General features: G+C 36.1%; 1 long non-coding RNA gene across 4 annotated transcripts in view; it reads left to right on the top strand.

Moving 5' to 3' along the window:
- The window catches only part of LOC138049331 (uncharacterized), a 50203-nt gene extending 36620 nt beyond the window's left edge, over positions 1-13583 (top strand). For 2 of the 4 annotated variants that reach the window (XR_011132362.1, XR_011132363.1), the window contains 9 exons: positions 158-351; positions 2745-2852; positions 5809-5923; positions 7536-7660; positions 9878-9998; positions 10369-10455; positions 11306-11502; positions 12240-12351; positions 13164-13583. This is a non-coding gene — a long non-coding RNA (uncharacterized lncRNA). The remainder of the gene's footprint in view (positions 1-157; positions 352-2744; positions 2853-5808; positions 5924-7535; positions 7661-9877; positions 9999-10368; positions 10456-11305; positions 11503-12239; positions 12352-13163) is intronic. The other 2 variants (XR_011132364.1, XR_011132365.1) reach the window with 1 other exon arrangement.
- Positions 13584-14278: the final 695 nt, after the last annotated feature.

The following is a 14278-nucleotide window of genomic DNA, read 5'->3' as shown; positions in this document are numbered from 1 at the left end:
ATTAATTATTACTGTAATTATAATGGCTCTTATCATTATCATTATCATTATTATCACCATTAATTACAATTAATTTATTAAGTAAGTACAATTTTTTGCCCCAGAATGATTGTCATGCTGGTACTGATCTGTTGTTCGTTTAATGTCCATTAAACAGTATGAGTTCAACGACTTGGATTGAGGGAGTGCTCTGGGCAATTTAAAGATGTTCTTAGCAGAAGGAAAGAATCCGTTTATCACTGGCCTGGTAAAAAGGTTTGATCTCTAAAATGGCAGTTGCAACTATTCTTGAGGAGATTGCAAAAGCAAAAGCAGAACAGAATGGATTCACTATTGTTTTGCTAAGAAACAGTGAGTGTTATCTGCTCCATAACACATCCATGATTCCTTCATGGAATGCATAAAAAGTAACTGTTTCTTTTCATAAGTTATCAGAAATTTTTTTATCTGTTCAGTCCCAATTTTGCTGTCATGAAACACACCTTTAGCAGTGCTCAAACCACTACTATTTAGATTGATTGGATCTACACAACTGTTCCATGTAACAGCAATACTATGGTACCACATAAAACACCAATAAATGCTCAACAAGACACGTTAGAAACATGACCTATTTGGTTGCCATAGCAACAAACGAGCCATCCAAATAAACCCTATTTCTTGTTGTAAGCACTTAGATCTAAAAAATATATTTGTTGACTCCTAATTTTTACTGCTGGAAAGTGATTATTAAGCTAATTAAGATTAAAGTCTGCAAAGTTAAAAAAATTATCTGGAGCAGATTCACAGCTACCTTCACAGTTGAGAAATTTTAAGGTGGCCCTCAACCCACTCAAGAAAATTTTAGTAACTTTCTGGCGGATTTAACCTTGCCTGTTAATAACTTCCCAGCAGCAGGACTGGGAGTTACCAAGTTTGTGTTTGATGGAAGCATTTGAAGACAAATGCATAACGCCGTGCAAAAAACGTCTTTTTAGCTGTAATAATTATTGGTGCTTCATATGATACCGTAACATTTCTGATACGTGGAACTGTGTTTTAGGTTACATCCTTCTACAGCTGTAATTAATTAAGACCTTTCCTTTAAAATTGTTGAAACTGGTTTGAGCCATCTTAAAGTGCACCTAAACTTTAAAATGTTTCATTTCTAATATAAATTTCCCCATCTAAAGCAAACATATGATACCATTGTTACCCAGACTTTTGCTTTCTCTGTACTGTACTGTAAGCCACATAAACTTGGCAGAACTAGCATTAATTTGGACCCACGACTGTGATGTGAAGATATGGGTCTATTCTCGATTTTACATCACAAAAGGCTTTGCATTCCTGTGTTTAAAGAAATTTTCCATTGCAAAGCAGTTTGTGACGTAAAATCGAGAATGGACCCATGCCTCTCGCAACATAGTTGTGGGTCCAAATTACTGCTAGTTTTGATAACTTTGCACGTCTTGCCTGGCAGATAAAAAGGGAAATTTTGAGTGAAGAATTGTAAAACAAGTGTGCTTGAAGAAGAGAGATTAATATTTTAGCCAAAAAATATTTGAGATAGGGTACACTTTAAAGTGCACCTAACCCAAAGAAATTTATCGCAGATGCGTTGTTGGGGAGAAGACGTTTAAGGTGGCTTACTCCGGTTTTGCGAAGGAAATGATCAAGATTTTTAAATCTGTGAAATAATTGTAACTTTACTTAACAAATAAATACAAATTAGGGGAAAGTGCTAAATATAGTGACCAAGCTTCTGGAGAGGGGACTAGAAACTAGACATTTCCAAGGCCTTTTTCTCAAAAATAGTCGTACGACCAGAGGTAAAATTTCAGGAATTAGTGAACAATATGAAACCAAACCTGTCTGACAGATTTAACCATTTATTTCTGTACATGATTATTTTTTCTCGCTAAGGAAATCCTGAAATTTTAAGGAGGGGTTGTACAGCTAGTTTTTGAGGAAAAAGCCTTTGAAATGGCTAGTCTCCAGTCCCCCTCCAGGAGCTCGGTCACTATATTTAACATTTTCCCCTGATTTGCATTTATTTGTTAGGTAAAATTACATTTTACCGCAATTGTAGTGACTAACACTTCAGAAGAGACATCCTCTTGCCTTAATTTCACAGATTTCAAAGTCTTGATTTTTTCCTTCGGAAAACTGTCATAAGCCACCATTTAAAGAAGGTCATGGCATCACGAGAATGCTGTCAGTTTTATTTTCCTTTTTGACAGTCAAGTAAGAATGTGATCTTTGCAAGGTATGTGCATGGAACACGAAATAACGTTGCAAGGATCGCATTATTGTTGTGAGACAAGAAAAACGAAACTGTGACTGCTTGTACTATGTCATGAAACAAGAGTGAATTAGATAAGAGTGTTCTTGTAGCATGGGTGGGCTCTCCAGCACAGTCACAAATGAGTATTTTTTGAATACCCTAGAAAACACATGGCAGAAGCAGTCACACATGACATGACTTCTGCTGATTGGTTAAAGTGGTGGCCCTTTGTTTGTTTTTGCACATAAAGTGCATCTAAAAATAAGTCCATTTGTGACTGTGCTGATTGAGGAACACTCTTTTCTAATTCACCCTTGAATGAACTCAAGAAAGTTGGACAAGCCTTAACACTGTTTTACGACTTTATTTGATATGTTTGAGTAATAGGAGATCACACACTAAGCACAATATCACTTGCATGGTTAAGAACTGGAACTCAGGGGTTTTCGCATGTTTATTATTTGTTTCTTTTCCACAGATCACATATGGAGGACCAGGGACCAGGAACCATATGGGATCAGCGGTGCCTGACGACCATCCTTGAAAGATTCTTCTTGCCCAAGATTCTTGACGTTTTCTAGACCAGGTGGGAATATAAATGGTATCAATTTTTTGATTTACCTTGTCCACTTTATTTATTCTCCATTGTGTTGTCTTTAGAACCTTTTGATTGAATTCACTTTTCATTCGCTTTGAAAAACAGGAAAAGTGGTCACACTTTGATACATAAACAAGCAATGAAAGGAAATGGGTTGGATACCAGGTTGACGTCACAAATTACTTTGCATCACTGTTTTCAAAAAACTCTCCCAATGCAAAGCGGTCTGTGACGTCAACCCGGTATTGAACCCATTCTCCTTCAATGCTCGGCTATGAATCAAAGTGGGACCACCCTCAAAGGAAATGAAAAAGTGACTTTTCAATCACTAGGTTCTAAAAGCACAAAATGTATATTGAGATGATTTTGGAGAATAAATAAAGTGGAAAAGTTTGCTGAGGTAACTGAAGCCCATATTCTAAAAAAAGCCTTAGCCAGCTTATGAAAAGTGTGTAATTGTTACTAACTGGGATAATTTGTTGGCTTTTGAAAATTTTCTTAACAAGAGAGTGTATTTTAAAGGACATGTGTCTCTGTTATCCATTAGGCCCTTTTAAATTGTAAAAATTCTATCGGTATAGTTTGCTTTGTGGCAAATGATATTAAGGATGGTCAAACTATTTTGAATTCTGTGAACAAGCTGTACATTAGGCCACTTTCAAAACTACTATAATACTAAAGAAAACGACAAAACTTTTGAAATTACAAGACATGTTTTGACAGAAACTTTTGTCATCTTGAGTTGATTAATGTACAAAGCGTTAAGTTGAATTTATAAGTCGGAAAAAGAACAACCTTCTCTTAATCAACAACTGCATCACGTAAATCTAAAACTATCCTTTTAATTCTCACATTGTCACGTTTTATGTACATTCCATTGTTACTGGCAAAATTAGCGCTTTTTCCGACTTATAAATTTAACTTAACGCTTTGTACATTAATCAACTGAAGATGACAGAAGTTTCTGTCAAAACATGTCTTGTAATTTCAAAAGTTTTGTCGTTTTCTTTAAATTTCTGACGTGCCTGCTGATATCAAGATACTATAATACTCTTTGTTTTCCATCCAAAATTTTTCATAAGCATTGTTTTTATTTTCTCTGTGAAACTGGAAACAATGCTCAAGCAAAGTTTTGGGCAAACAAAGAATATTACGGTATTTTTGAAAGTGGCCTATTTTGAACGATTGATTGTACACAACTGTTTCTCCAAATGGCAGTGTTTGTCATGGTACCATATGAAAAGCATCAGTTGCTTAATGAGATCACCTGGTTAACCAATTATTAGTATGTCGCATGATACCATAACATTTTGTTACGCAAAACAGTGTGGTTGAGTTAATTGTTCCAATTAGACGTTTCCTTGAAATTGCATGTTGAAACTGGTGTGAGCATTCTATGGGAATCCCCACTCCTTGCATGGGTAACCTTAAACCGTAGTTGGTAATGTGTACAGCCAAATTTGATGTGAGAGGCATGGCTTTATTCTTTGCATTCCTGGCCCCAGTTGTTCGAAAGGTAGATAACGCTATCCACCAGATAAATCACTATCAGAAACCTATAAGGGTTGAAACGTGTAACGCGCTTTCACAGCTTCCGAATATTGAGTGCGAACTGATTGGTTGAACGTTTCAGTGCTAAGTACCATATTTGGAAACCCCTTGCTCTTGTTGTTCCAAATATGGTACTTAGCAAATTGAATATTCAGAAGCTTGTTTCCAAGCACACAAGGGGCCGTTACACGTTTCAACTCTTATGGGTTTCTGTCACTATCCATTGGATAGTGCAATTGGTTTCGCTTATCCAGTTATCCACTGGATAGTGATTTATCCGGCGGATAACACTATCTGTCATTTGAACAACTGACTCCTGTTTTTAAAGAAATTTTGCATTGCAAAGCAGTTTGTGATGTAAAATCGAGACTAGACCCATGCCTCTAACAACACGGTCATGGGTCAGATTCCAAACTGCTGGGCCCAGTTGTTCAAACGATGGCTTATGCACTATCCGCCGGATAAATCACTAACCAGTGGATAAAGTCATAGCAAAACCAATTTCGCTATCCAATGGATAGTGACTTATCCAGTGGATAGCGTTATCCACCTTTTGAAAAAACTAGGGCCTGGTTTTGATAACTTTGCATGTTTTGCCCGGCAGATAAAAAGCCAAATTTTGAGGTAGGAATTGTAAAACAAGTTTGCTTGTGGAATGGAGATTAATATTGTAGATGAAAAAGATTTTTTTGAGTTTAGTGCATTTTAAAGTGCACCTAACCCAAAAAATTTAATGTTTGGTGCATTTTTCCACTAGTTCCATTTTCATTTTGCTTTGGATGGGGAAACCTTTTTTTTTTTAATATCGTAAATGCATTGTTGGGGAGAAGACGTTTAAGAAGGTCATAGCATTACGAGAATGCTGTCAGTTATTTATTTTCCTCTTTGACAGTCAAGTAAGAACGCAATCCTCGCAGGGTGCGAGACAAGAGTATGTAAAGAACCAAGAGTGCATTTGATAAGAGAGTTCTTAATGGCATGGGTGGGCTCCCCAGCACAGTCACAAATGAGTCTATTTTTAGAATACCCTTTCCCGCGAAAACCAGTTGTTATGTCCCTGAAAAAACATGGCAGAAGCAGTCACACGTGACATTGGCTTCTGCTAATTGGTTAAAGTGGTGGCCCTTGGTTTGTTGTCACACATGAAGTGTCTCTAAAAATAAGTCCATTTGTGACTGTGCTGGGGCAAGACCACAAATTGATTGAGAAACACTCTTTGTAATTCACCTTTCAATGAACTCAAGAAAGTTGGACAAGGTTTAACACTTTTGTACAACTTTATTTGATATTTTTCAGTGATAGCAGATCATGCAGCAAGTGAGATATTACTTGCATGGTTAAGAACTGGAACTCAGGGTTTTTCAGATGTTTATTATTTGTTTGTTTTTCACAGGTCACATATGGAGGACGAGTTACTGTTAGTTGGGATCAGCGGTGCCTGGCGACCATTCTTGGAAGATTCTTCTTGCCCGAGATTCTCGAAGATGGTTACAAGAATTCGAGACCAGGTGAGAATATAAATTTATTGTATCAATTTTTCCATTTACCAAGCTCTTTGGCTTAAAGTGCCTTTGACCTCAGCAACCTGTTCGGCTTCATTTATTTTGCGTTTGTTGACTTTAGAACCTTTTGATTGAAATCAGTTATTTATTGGCTTTGAAAGACGGGAAAAGTGGTCATACTTTTATCAATAACCGAGCAATGAAGGAGAATGGGTTTGATACCAGACTGACGTCACAAATTACTTTGCAAAAAAACTCTCCCATTGCAAAGCAGTCTATGACGTCAACCCAGTATTGAACCCTATCCCCTTCAATGCTCGGCTTGTGTGACCTCTCTCAAATCAAATAAAAAAGTGAATTTTCAATCAAAAGGTTCTAAAAGCACAGAATCTATTTTGGATGATTTCAGAGAATAAATAAAGTGGAAAAGTTCAAATGTTGAGGTGATGGAAGCCCATATTCTAAAAAAGCTTTCTCGACCAGCTTATGAAAAGTGTGTAATTGTTACTAAGGAGAATCAATGGTAGGCTTTGAAAATTTCTCTAGCTAGATAGGTTGTTTTAAGGGATACGTGTCTCTGTAATCCATTAGGCCCTTTGAAATTTTCAAAATTCTATCGGTATACTTTGGCTTTGTAGAAATGGTATTAAGGATGCTCAAGAAGTGGTTTGAATTCTGTGAACAAACTGCACTTTAGGCCACTTTCAAAACTACCATAATTCTCTTTGTTTGCCATCCAAAATTTTTCATAAGCATTGTGTTTATTTTCTCTTGGGACCGTTGCAAGTCCCAAGAGAAACTGGAAACAATGCATAAGCAAAATTTTGGAGGGCAAACAAAGAGTATTATGGTATATAATTATTTGAAAGTGGCCAATTTTTAACGATTGGTTAGTTATTGTTGTACACAACTGTTTCACAAAATGGCAATGTTTGTCATGGTACCATATGAAAACTATCAATTGCTTAATGAGATCATCTAGCGAACCAATTATTAGTGTCTCGCATGATACCATAACATTTTTTTACGCAAAACAGTGTGATTGAGTTAATCGTTCCAATTAGACGTTTCCTTGAAATTGCGTGTTGAAACTGGTGTGAGCCATTATAAGGGAATCCCCACCCCTTGCATGGGTAACTTTAAACCGTAGTTGTAAATTTCTTTCAAGAAGTGGTTTGTATTAGAAAGTGAAAATAAGTGTTTCTTAAATTAACTTTGTGGCAAAAACGTTTTCTTTAAAAATTTCAAGCGAATTTTATTGTAAAAATTATTGTCACCTCGTACGATTACAGACTAATTCTAATGGAAGAAATGGTCTCCAAATGTGGCTTGAGCTAGAAAACCAGTCCTAATCTGCCTCTTACGTACATGTATATACTATAGCTCAGAATTAAGTAATGTTAATTGACTGTGACAAGGTAACAAGAGCTGCTTGAATGCAGCAAAATAAATTTACATGGCAACCATTTTGGAACAAAATCATCACTACAACGAAGCATCCTGATGTTTATAACAATCTCCCAGAAGGTACAGTGAGAACTTTCTTCCTGGTATTGGAAAATAGTACGGGTAGGTTAAACGTAATTTGCGGTTAACCCTTCTTGTATGGTGTCTCTAGGTATGTATTTCCTCCTGGAAATGATGGACTCCGAGGGTAGAGGGATCATATTGACAGTCTACCAATTGGTTCACGAGGAGCCAGAGATATTTGGAGTGCATAACAACGCAAACATTGCTTTCCAGGTGAGGGAGTACTGACTGCTAAAATTGACAAAGTCAATGGGCCACAGGGTTGGTGTTGGGATGCAAATCTTTTGCCTCTGTCGTTTATCAGGGCAGAGATGACACTGGACACGTCGAATTGTTTTCTTTTCTAATTGCTCGTTTTTTACTGTTAGCTTCTTTTCGATTGTCACCAAGATAACAACAATTTTTGCCATTGTTCTTTTTATTCTATTTATTTCAACGCTTTCTTGTTTTCTCATGAACCCAGTGAAACCCTTAGCGTTAGTTTAATTGTGGTGAGGGTTAAGTTTCATGTAGCTGTTTATCTTTACTTGACAACCAGCAATTTGGGTCTGGGAATCTTGAATCTTCTCGTGTTCAGAACATGCTATATAATCACTACGCATAAGACTCTTCAAGGAATTGTTCCACATATCACTACTGGAATATGCTGCCTGCTAACATATCAACTTCTGAATCTCTTATTGCTTTTAAGCTCGCATTTCACAATATTACTGTGTAGATTTGTATATTTTTAGCTTGACGGAATCAGAGTCGGAAGAATCAGAATGTTCCCATTTTCTTCCAACTCCGCTTGTGACTCTGTCACTTATGATCCAGTGAAAACTAGATTGTCAGAGTCGGAGGCAGAAGCGGAAAAACCAACCAATCACAATGCTTGGAAGCGAGCATTGTGATTGGTTTATTCTTCCGCTTCTTCCTCCGACTCTGACAATCTAGTTTTCACTGGATCATAAGCGACGGAGTCATAAGCGGAGTCGGAAGAAAATGGGAACATTCTGATTCTTCCGACTCCGATTCCGTCAAGGTTACGACTCTGCTTAAGACTCAGATCTTTGATTTTCGCTAGGTCATGAGCGCTCTTACGACTCCAACTCCATCGCTACTGAAAACCAGCCTTAATTAAGGAGGCTCAAACCAGTTCAGCAGTTTCAAGAAACTGTACTATTTAGATTTATTGGATCTGCACAACTTTTTCATGTAAAGGCAATATTATGGTACCATATAAAACACCAATAATTTTTTAACAAGTTCCATTAGAAACATGACGTAATAGGTTACCATAGCAACAAAAGAGCTATCTAAATACATGGTATTTCTTGTCTGTAAGCGCTTAGATCTAAAAAATGAATTTGGTGAATCCCAGTTTTTATTGCTGGGAAGTGATTACCAAGCTAGGATGAAACTCTCTGAAAAGTTAAAAAAATTCTTTCATGCGGATTCACAGCTATCTTCACAGTTGGGAATTGTTAAAGTGGCTCTCAACCCATTCCAGAAAATTTTATCAACTCCTTAGAGGATTTCGCCTTGCTTGAAAATCACTTCACAGCAACAAAACTTGGAAATCACCGAGTTTGTTTTTCATGGGAGCGCTTGAAGACAATAAAGGGTGTATTTGGATGGCTCGTTGGTTGCTATGGTAACGCATAACGCCATGTTCCATGTGATACCATAACATTTCCATGGCAAGGAACAGTGTTGTATGGTCAATCCTTCCCTTAAAATTGTTGAAACTGGTTTCAGCCATCTTAAAGTGCACCCAACCCCCAAAAATTAACATTTGTTGCAGTTTTCTACTAGTTGCATTTTTATTTTGCTTTGGGTGGTGGGGAAAGTTTCTTGTTGGAAATACATTGGAGGAGAAGATAATCACTGGGAACCATTATGTACAAACGCCCCTTATCCCCTTGCGAATTAAGTTGGACGATTCCGTGCATCTGTCGTATTTCCATAATTTATTAGCATTTTGGTATAAATAGGCTTGTTTTATACTGCTTATTCCTCTCATTGACTTTAAAGGAACGTCGCATGTACGACCCTCCCACCTCCCTGCAGCGAGGTCCAGCAAGTTGCCATGTTTGCCTCCGGGGATCGCCTCTTCCCATAACTTATATCTACCTGGGGCATTTGGGGTTGAGGGCTCTCAGTGATAATTTGTTACTGTTCCTATGAGGGTAACAATGGGTTCTTGAATGTTGTAGATGCGTTGTTTTAACATGGCAACGTGAGAATGCTATCAATCTATTTTTCCTCTTTGCCTGTCAAGGAAGAACGCAATCCTTGCAAGGTGCGTGAGTGGAACATGTGAAAAACGTCACGAGGATCACGGTCTTGCGAAAAAGGCAAAACTCTGACTGCTTGCTGTATGGAATGAACTGGAGAAAGTTGGACAAGCTTTAAGACTGTTTTACAATTTTATTTGATATTTTTCAGTAATAGCAGATCACACACTAAGCGAGATATTACTTGCATGGGATGAACTGGTTTTCGGATCACATATGGAGGACGAGTTACTGATGCTTGGGATAACCGCTAACGATGGTTACAAGTTCAGGTGAGAACATAAATTGTATCAATTTTTCCGTTTACCAAGCCATTAGGCTTAAAAGTGAAGCCTATATTCTAAAAAATGCTCCAAGCTTTAGCCCGTTTTTGAAAAGTGTGTAATTGTTACTAAGGAGAGTCAATTGTAGGCTTTTGAACATTCCTTTAACAAGAGAGGGTATTTTAACGGATACGCTTCACTTTAATCCCTTTAAAATTTTCATTTTCTATCAGTATACTTTTGCTTGGTAACAATGATATTTATAAGGATGCTCGAACTAGTTTGAGTTCTTACAGCAAACTGTGTTATTTTGAAGGATTGGATGTACACAACTGTTTCATAAAACGGCAATGTTTTTTATGGTAACATTCATTTTCAGACTGATGCCATTGGACGAATTAATTCCTTGACTACAGTACTTGGACAACAAGTGGACCAATTTAATTCTCCCTTAAAAGTCATCAAGGTTGGTAATTACCAAAAAAAGTGTATTTTTTTAAACAATTTTTAGGAGCTTCGCATTGTTGTCTGGGCAATGCTTCCATCATTAGTAATCACCAAGGGGTAGGTAGATATTTCTTTCCCCTTTTTAAAAATGACCATCATGTCTTATTTTCAGACCTTTTATGCTTCATTCAATGTTAAATGATTTTTTGGAATTCTCAGCCAGTGTACGTGTTGGTCAAATCCGGGCTCAGGTTGAATCGGTTTGTACCTAGGTTGAATATGCACTCTACCTAGTTTAAAGCAACCATCAACCAACCAAAACTATACCTTCCCTCAAGCCCTGTCTTACGCATCTTCTTAGTGTTTCGTATCATCTTACCGGTTTCTGTATTCATACACTTATCCTTTCAGCCTCAACAACACAACACAATAAGGGAACAAAGAACTGTACTATGCACTTATCGGTACTCGAACTCGAACCTTCCAGATCTCAAGTCCTGTGTCTTCACGACGACACCACAAGGACGAACATGCTCAACCCAACACAGTTCTTTTGATTGTTTACTTTTCTATTATAAGTCAGTTGATATCCTTGTATAACAACCAAAACTAATCCTAATTTTTCTCTAGGCTTAATTTAGGCTCCAAAAAAGTTTTTTCAATTCATCTGAGTGCATATTCAACGTTGGTAAAATGAGGATCACCAGATTAACCTAGTTAAAAATGGATTCAACCTGGGAACATATATTCTAGGTCCATTTTAGATGGAAGTGCAAATACGCTTGCCAACGGAAACAACAAACTACCACAACACTGAGAAATTTTATTGAACAAAATTCAAATCTTCCCATACTACTTGAATCTGGCAGATCCAAAAGACTTTTGACGTCGAGGTGGGAACAATGGGAAAGGACACTACTCAGAACAGCACAATGAGGGACTCAGTGATTACGACACCAATTTCTTTTAGACTTCTCTGCAGCAACTTCAGAAAGACATCAAGAAGGGTCTGGTGGTGATGTCACTCGAGCTGGATAAAGTTTACACAAACTTCCTGAACAATCAGGTTTGCATCAAAATTGTCGCTGCCTAAATTAGTTCAAATCTCTAGCAATAGCAGTAATTCATTGATATCCCTAATACCGTTCTTCACTATTCATGTCAATCGTTTGATGTTCAGTCGGTTAAAATTAAAAGTCTTCTGACTTTCAACATACATGACATGCTTCAAAACGTTTTATAAAAATGGTAAATGTGTGTAAATGAAAAGGATTAATTGAAATGCATGAAAATGGCAAGAACTGGTGAATATTCTCCTTATTTCATGCATATTCATTGATGAATATGCATGAAATGAGAAGAATCGATAATTATGCGTGATAAGTGATGAATATGCAAGACATGGATACGTATGGATGGATACACACGAAAATTAATGAATGTTCCTTCAAAATTGTCATTTTTTGTCCACTCGGGCTTGAAGCAATGCTTTGTAGAAGAAGGAGAAATGTGATGTTAACTCATAAGAACAAGTATGCAACTGTATTACTTTGAAAGAGGTGTTTTGGTGAATCAAGTTGTTTTGTTTTTCAAAACAATTTATGTGCGCACTCTTTTGTCAAACTGTTTATTTTTCTTATAACTTTAATTTGATAGTTCAGTATCTCTTTAGGATTTTTAGACTTATCTTCTCTTTATTTACTTTTTTAAACTAGATGTTAGAATTTAAACGTTTAGATTGAAATCTTGCTTTGCTATGGTCAATTGTTTTCAAAGTTCACCTTTTTGTATTTTGCATTGCAGCATTGTCTCATCTTGCATATGGAGCCTCGAATGAACTATATTCCAGATTCCTCCCTTTGCACTTGCCCACTGTACAAAATGTCTGGGTGTGCTGGGGTCTCCTCCCTCATTGGTAAGCACACTTACTTCCGATTTTTGCTTATTGCATTTAGATAATCTAATTTTAAAGTTGTGGATGCTGTGAAGTCCATTCCTTCCGTAGGAGATTAACAGCCCCTGCAGTAGAAAATAACCAACAAATTACCTGCAAATTTGAGAGTTTGTCTTATATTCATTAACTAAGTTATGGAACAGTTTGCCTTCTCATGTGCGTCTTTCAAGTGATTTTAGTGACTTCAGAAGGATTGCAGTTTTTTAGAACGTGACTTATAGTGTACAATTGTAGCTTTTAACTGCTTTTAGATCGAGTTTTAGCGTTTTCAAAGTCACGTTTTTAGTATGCGGCTTTTTGTTGTTTTTAATATTGAATTGTATTATATGGCTGTAATTATTATAGATTTTATTTATACACGTTCATATTTTGAACGAGTTTTATAGCTCTTTGACGTAACGTGTTAAAATAAATGATTGATTGATTGATTGATTGATATTCAGCACTTCTCCATATAGTCGTAATAATAATGTTTTTGATGTACATTTTGTTGTCTAAGTAAAGTGCAAACATCAAGTAAATATTTGTATGAGTTGATATTGTGACGCATCAAAATCGCTGAGCATCTCTAGTATGTATTTCTGCACATAACAATTTTGCAGTAACCGAATTGTGCTTCAAACAAGAGAAAAAGTTACGTTTTGCCTCAATCCTTCATAATGGGCGGTAATATCTTTACAATTTCAGAAATAAACACCATTGTTAGTTAGATGTAGTGTTTACGTTTAGGTCTTTTAGTTGGTTAATTTTAAAATGTGCCTTTGTATTTTTAGGTCATGCTACAAACTACGTTGTTGCTGTTTATCTGCCAACTGATGTACTGTCCAACTTTGCCTGAACAAATAAAAAAATAAAACTTCACTTATCTCCTCAGCTTTTAGAGTTATTCAGACTGCATTTCTGTGAAATCAATTCATGTGTTGTAAGAACATTACTTATTATCATTGATAGGTAAAGGAGAGCTTATTGAAAACGCATTTCTATAGGTTTTGTTTTTAATAATCACCGTTTCAAAGCAAGACATTTTCTTCTCGATTTTATTGTTAGTATTTAAGGCGGGAGTGTTTTCAGAATAAAATAATTTTTCTTCCATAAGTAGCTTTCCAATACACTGTATAAATACTTCATTTCTGTGTGAAGTTAGGAAGAGTCCTGTACATTTTACATTTGACATTAAAATGCATATAGTGGGACAGAGTTGTGTTTTTTGTGTTGGGGAAAAATCTTGTGGAAAAAGAATATATCCTTTAAATGGACAGGGATTTATAAATACACATGTAATTGATGAATATGCATGAAATAGACTGGAATGTATTGGAGTTTATAAAACGGTGAATATGCATGAAATGGACTGGAATTTATAAATATTCATGAAACAGGTGAATATGTATGAAATGGACTGGGATTCATAAATATGCATGAAATCGATGAATATGTATGAAATAGACTGGGATTTATAAATATGCATGAGAAATGGACTGGAATTTATAAATATGCATGAAATCGATGAATATGCATGAAATGTTCAATTCATGCATATTCATTGATTTCATGCATATTTATAAATCTCAGTCCATTTCATCCATATTCATCGATTCATGCATATTTATGAATCCCAGTCCATTTCATACATATTCATCGGTTTCATGAATATTTATAAATTCCAGGTCAATTCATGCATATTTATAAATCCCAGTTCATTTCATGAATATTTATAAATTCATGAATATTTATAAATTCCATTTCATATTCATGAAATCGATGAATATGTATGAAATGGACTGGAAATTATAAATATTCATGAAATCGATGAATATGCATGAATGGACTGGGATTTATAAATATTCATGAAATCGATGAATATGCATGAATGGACTGGGGTTTATAA

This window comes from Montipora capricornis, chromosome 5 (assembly GCF_036669925.1).
Source record: "Montipora capricornis isolate CH-2021 chromosome 5, ASM3666992v2, whole genome shotgun sequence".
Taxonomy (NCBI): domain Eukaryota; kingdom Metazoa; phylum Cnidaria; class Anthozoa; order Scleractinia; family Acroporidae; genus Montipora; species Montipora capricornis.
This window is presented reverse-complemented; position numbering and strand designations above follow the sequence as displayed.